Here is a 6,351-nt window from a genome sequence, read left to right as displayed (position 1 = left end):
ATAGATAGATAGATAGATAGATAGATAGATAGATAGATAGATAGATAGATAGATAGATAGATAGATGTCTATATATGAGGGTATATGGGCATATGAATACATATGTGAATGTGTATATATGTTTATAGGTATACGTAGATAGAGGGCACAGGACCAATTTAACCGGAAGGGAAGATACTTAAAAGGTGAAATTAAGAAGTGAGAGAGGAATATAATGAGAGGAGATAGGGAGAGACAGATTGGGATAAACTATCTCATACAGAAGAGGCAAGGGAAAATGGTTACAATGGAGGGGAAGAATAGGAAGGCAAAAGGGAATGGGTTAACCTTATTCCCATTGAATTTGACTTGAGGAGGGAATGAAATACACACTAAATAGGGTATCTCACCCTCCAGGAGAGTAGGGGGAAAAGGGGATGAGAGTGGGGATGATGGAAGGGAGGACAGGCTGGGGGGGAGGGAAGTTGGAAGCACCCACTTTTGAAAAGGGACGGGATCAAAGTACAGAATAGAACAAGTGGGAGGTGGGATAGGAGGGAGAGAAATATAGTCAGTCTTTTACAATATATCTACTATGTTATTGTTTTGCATTAGCCACACATGTACAACATATACTGAAGTGCTTATCTTCCCAGTAAGGGTGGGTGACAAGGAAGGAAGGGAATGAATCTGGAATTGAAAGTTTTAAAATCAAATATTCAAATATATATATGTATATATGTGTGTATATGTGTGTATATATATATACTATTATTTATACCATCTTACATGTCACTGGGAAGTAAGATATACAGGCACTGAGGCATAGAGATCCACTGGAAAAGTCGAAAGGGGTATGGGAGAAAATATGGGAGAGAGCAGATTGGAGGAGGGGATACCCTGTAGGACTGCTATTTTGGGGGCAATGGGTAGGGGAAAAACGGGGAGAAAATTTGTAACTCAAAATCTGGCAGAAATGAATGATGTAAATCAGAAGTTAATAAAGCATTTAAAAATAAATAAATAAAAGTAAAATTTTAAAAAAATTAATTGGTACTAAATAATTTAATCTTAAAGAATCAGTGGGTTAAAGAACAAGTCAAAGAAACAATATATTTTTTTTTATTTTTGCCTTTTGGAGGGCAATTGGGCTTAAGTAACTTTGCCCAAAGTTACATGGCTAGTATTTTTGGGTGGGTGTTAAGTGTCTCAGGCCGGAACCGAACTTGGGTCCTCCCAACTCCAGTGCCGGGGCTTTACTCATTGCACCACCTAGCCACCCCTCAAAGAAACAATAAACGATGGTATTAAAGAGAATAACAATAATGAGATGACATCAAAAAGCCCATGGGATACAGCAAATGCAGTAATCAGAGGAAATTTTGTATCTCTAAATGCTTACATCGATAAGATAAAGAACAGATTGATGAACTGGTTATGCAGTTTTTTTAAAAATAGACCAAGAACAAATTTAAAATTCTCAATTAAACACTAAATTGGAAATCCTAAAAATTAAAGGTGAGTTTAATAAAATTTAATGTGAAAACACCATTGGCTTTTTTGTGGGTTGGTGGGGTGTGAGGTGGCAGCACCATGAAGGCCTTAGGCACCCTGAGAGAGTATAAGGTGGTTGGGCACTGCCTGCCCACTCCCAAGAGCCCGGTGCTGCCTCTTTATCACATGCAGATCTTTGTTCCTAATCATGTTGTAGCAAAGTCCCAGTTCTGGTACTTTGTTTCCCAGCTGAAAAAGATGAAGAATTCTTCTGGAGAAATTGTACACTGCAGACAGTTCTTTGAAAAGTCCCCTCTTAGAGTGAAGAACTTTGGCACTGTCTGCATTATGATTCCAGGAGTGGGACCCACAACATGTACACGGAGTACAGGGACCTGACCACTGCTGGTGCCATCACTCAGTGCTACTGAGATATGGGAGCCCATCACCGTGCCCAGGCCCACTCCATCCAGATCATGAAAGTGGAAGAAATTCCTGCCAGCAAATGCCACCGGCCCACAGTGAAGCAGTTTCATGACTCCAAAATCGAGATCCCTCTGCCCCAGAGAATTCTGCGTCACTAGCACAAGCCACACTATACTACCAAGAGGCCCAACACTTTCTTCTAGATTAGAGACAATGAGGCACCTAATTGATTTAAATAAATTTCTCAATTGAAAAAAAAACATTGAATTAATAAATAAAATTAGCATAAAATACCTGGGCATATACTTGCAAAAATAAACCCAAAGGTCTACATGAACATAATTATAAAACACTCTTTATATGAATAAAATAAAGAATATCAAAGGAATTAATGGGGAAAATGTATAGAAAGGAGGTTTAGCAGTAATAGATCTGACACTGTACTATAAGTAATTATCAAAACTATCTGGTACTGGCTAAGGAATAGAAAGGTGGATCAATGGATCAGAGTAAACATACAGTACACATTAGTAAATGTTTATAATAATGTTGTGTTTGACAAATGTAAAGTTTTAAGATTTGGGGGATAAGAATTCACTGTTGAGAAAAAAATGGAAAGCAGTCTTACAGATACTGGATGTAGACTACTATTTTATGAGTATAGACCAATATCTTATATCATTTGCCAAGATAAGATCAAAATGGATACATGACCTAAATGCAAAGGGAGATAGAAGAAAATTAGAAGAACATGAAACATATTAACCAGTCTTATGGATAGGAGAAGAATTTATGAGTACAGAAGAGATAGAGAACATTGTGAGATATAAAATGGGTGATTTTTATTACATTAAAATTAAAAGGGTTTGTACAAATAAAATCAATGTAGCCAAGATCAGAAAGCAGAAAATTGGGTGTGGGGGGAATATCATCAACAGTTTCTCAGGTAAGGACTCATATCTCAAATATATAGAGAACTTTTTCAAATTTATAAGACTATGGGTCATTCCCCTATTGATAATTGGTCAAAAGATATGAAGATGCAGTTTTTCAATGAAAAATATGCTTTAAATCATTACTAATTAGAGAAATGCACATTAAAACGCTTAGTGATATCCCACACCTGCCAGATTGGCTGAAATGATAGAAGGAGAACATAACAAATGTTGGAGGGGATGTGGAAAAATTGGGATGGTGATGCACTGAAACTGCGAACTGATCCAGCCATTTTAGTGAGCAATCTGGAATTATGCCCAAAGAGTTATAAGACTATCCTTTGAACCAGCAATACCACTGTTAGGTCTGTTTCTCAAGGTCATCAGGGAAAAGGGGAAAAAACTATATATTCTAAAGTATTTTAGGATCTGTCTTTGTGATGACAAAGAACTGGAAATTGAGGGGATGCTGTAATGATAATGTAATTTTGAATTTGAAGATCCCTTTGTGTTGGCAAAAGTAGCAGGTACTTAACACTTAGTAACTGATCAAGCCTCTGATTTGGGGGAACAGAAGGTATGAACTCCTATCCCCTTGTTACTGACCTAACAGGAAATTGGCTGAAGGAAGTGACATAGGTAATACTGTGTGTATATAAGAAAAGCCCCACAGTGGCACAGTCAGAATTTCCTTGAGACTGAGATCTGGTGGCAGAACAGCTACAGAAGAATGGAGACCTGAGTCCTGAAAACTTGTCTTGGTGGAGCTTCTTCTAAACAGGATCCCAGAGCCAAGAGGCCAGGAGCCCAGGAGCCCAGATGACTGAAGCATGACCAGAATGCTGAGACTTTATTGCTTGGTTGAGCCTTGAATTCCTTGTAGCAGAAGTGGTGAAGGAGCTGACATGGAACAGACCCTGTGAACTCCAGTGTGGAGCAAGATCTCCCCAGAGAGCTGGTCAGGGAACTGAGAGCTGTCTGCCATTGAATCCAGGTGACAGTCTGTTGAATCTACTGTGTTTCCCTGATAATAAAACCTATCCCGAAAATAAGCCCTCCCCTTACTGTGTAAGATTCCTCTAAAATAAGCCCTCCCCCGAAAATAAGCCCTATTGAGATTGCTACTGTAGTGAAAGTGATCCCCTGTGCTACACGCTACATTACGGTACCCTCTGTATGCACCGTCCCCCCCCCCTGAAACGCACGCCGCGCTCTGAGCTGCAGCAGTGAGCGTGTCATCCTGTTCTTCCCCAGTGATTTGCTTATTGAATAAAGGTACATTTTTTTGTTCACATTTACCTGTTTATTAAAATTGCTGTCAATGTTCATTAAAATAAGCCCTCCCCTGAAAATAAGCCCTCTGGTGTTTTTCTGTCCAAAAAATTTAATAAGACAGTGTCTTATTATCGGGGAAACACGGTAGGTAGAGTCTGGGACCATGGAAGAGGATCCAGGGAATCTGAGAACAGGCCCCAAGTCAAGATGAAGAAAAGACCCCTCTTGGGTACTGAGTAATTATGGAATTATAGTTCACTAGTGACCTAAGGGGTGGAGAATTTTGTGTATGATACTTAGTAAGACTTTACTGAATAAGTGACTGATTGTGCTTTGAGTGCTGTGACTATTGTTACTGATTAGTGACTGAGTTAATCAAGACTTTGTCCCAAGAGTAGAAGATTTTGAGACTACTGATTAGTGACTAATTGAGTTAATCAAGATTTTGCCCCAAGAGTGGGGTACTTTGATACTACTGATAAGTGACTGATTGAATTAACTTAAGAGTGACTATTTTGTGATGATTGAATTACCTTTAAGAGTGACTATTTTACTTTGAGAGTATGTAGTGAATATTATATTGTGATTTTCTGTGATAAGTTGAAATATGGTGAATGCTGTATTTTGAATTATGCTGTACCTTGATTTTCCATGGATGTTTTGCTTTTGTTATGGAATAGAGTGATCACTATACTGAGTAATCAGAACCAAAAAAAAAAAAAGCTGTTCACGGTAGCAGTTCTTCTGGAGAGCTTCTGTGCATGGCATTACAGATGCCCATCAATTGGAGAATGTCTGAACAAGTTGTGGTTTATGATTGTGATGTAATACTACTATACCATAAGAAATGATAGGCAGGTTGATTTTAGAAAAACATGGAAAGACTTACATGAAATGAGTAGAAACAAGAAAACGTATACAGAAATGGCAGTACTGTTCAAAGAATAACTGTGAACAATTAAGTTATTCTGAGTATTTTAGATACTCCAATCAACTTCAAAGGACCTATGAACAAAGATAGTATCTGCCTCCAGAGAAAAAATTGATAAAAAGAAGTATGCATCATATTACATATATGTGTGTATGTATGTATGTGTGTGTATATAAACATATATATACATATACACACAAACATTTTTTAACTAAAAATGTAACAAAAAATAAGAAAATTTAAAAATTTTTTTAAACTTTTATTTATTCTCCTTTTTTGCATATCAATTTTTGTTGACCCACCACCTACCTTCCATGCAGGAGCCTACCTTTGTAACAGACACATGTACTAAAGAAAAAGTAATCACTACATTGGCCATGTCTGAAAATACATGTCTCACTTTGTACCTTTAGTCCATAGGGACTAAGACACCAACTCAACTCAAGCATTGGTTCTGGAGTCATAGGGCCCAGTTCCAAGTCCTACCTCTGAGTTTCATTTATACAACTTCTGGCAAGTCATGTAACCTCCCTGGGCCTCAATTTCTTCTCCTGTAAAATGAACCTTTTAGATAGATCTCTTATATCTCTAAATATTTAATCTCTAAATTTAGATAGATCTCTTATATCTCTAAATCAGTAATTATGTGATTATTTCATTATTATTTATTTATATATTATTTAGTAGCCTTCTAATTGGTCTCCCTGCCTAATGCCTTTTATCTTTCATGCAACTGCCAAGAAGATTTTCTTTAAACTCAGGGCTATCTCTATTAACTTCCTTCTCAGTAAATTCCAGTGGCCTCCCCTGTTGCCTCCTGAATAAAATGGAAACTTCTCTTTTAGCATTTAAAACCCTTAATAACTTGGTCTTATTTTGGCTTTTCCCATTCTTTCTGTTCCGGCCAAACTGTCTTTCTTGCTATTCTTCATATTACAGCCAGATCATCTGCATTTCCATGCCTTTGCACTAGTGTCCCCCATGTCCAGAATGCTCTTTTTTATCACCACTACTTCTTAGGATCCCAAGTTTCCTTCACTACCGTGTTTCCCCGATAATAAGACACTGTCTTATTAAGTTTTTTGGACAGAAAAACACCAGAGGGCTTATTTTCAGGGGAGTGCTTATTTTAATGAACATTGACAGCAATTTTAATAAACAGGTAAATGTGAACAAAAAAATGTACCTTTATTCAATAAGCAAATCACTGGGGAAGAACAGGATGACGCGCTCACTGCTGCAGCTCTGATTGGATGCAGCTCGGAGCGCGGCATGCGTTTCACGGGGGGGGGGGGGGGGGGGGGGGGGGAC

General features: G+C 38.0%; 1 protein-coding gene and 1 pseudogene across 4 annotated transcripts in view; both read left to right on the top strand.

Annotated features, from left to right (window-relative positions):
- Positions 1 to 6,351, top strand: part of CRYZL1 (crystallin zeta like 1) — a 71,176-nt gene that overhangs the window by 20,438 nt on the left and 44,387 nt on the right. The window lies entirely within an intron of this gene.
- On the top strand, positions 18 to 3,927 carry LOC138151338 (large ribosomal subunit protein eL20 pseudogene; annotated as a pseudogene).

The sequence above is a fragment of the Petaurus breviceps genome, unplaced genomic scaffold (assembly GCF_028583685.1).
Source record: "Petaurus breviceps papuanus isolate PSGF00001 unplaced genomic scaffold, PetGlider_PUasm1.0 90897, whole genome shotgun sequence".
NCBI lineage: Eukaryota > Metazoa > Chordata > Mammalia > Diprotodontia > Petauridae > Petaurus > Petaurus breviceps.
The sequence above is the reverse complement of the archived record's forward strand: the minus strand, read 5'-3'. Positions and strand labels throughout refer to the sequence as shown.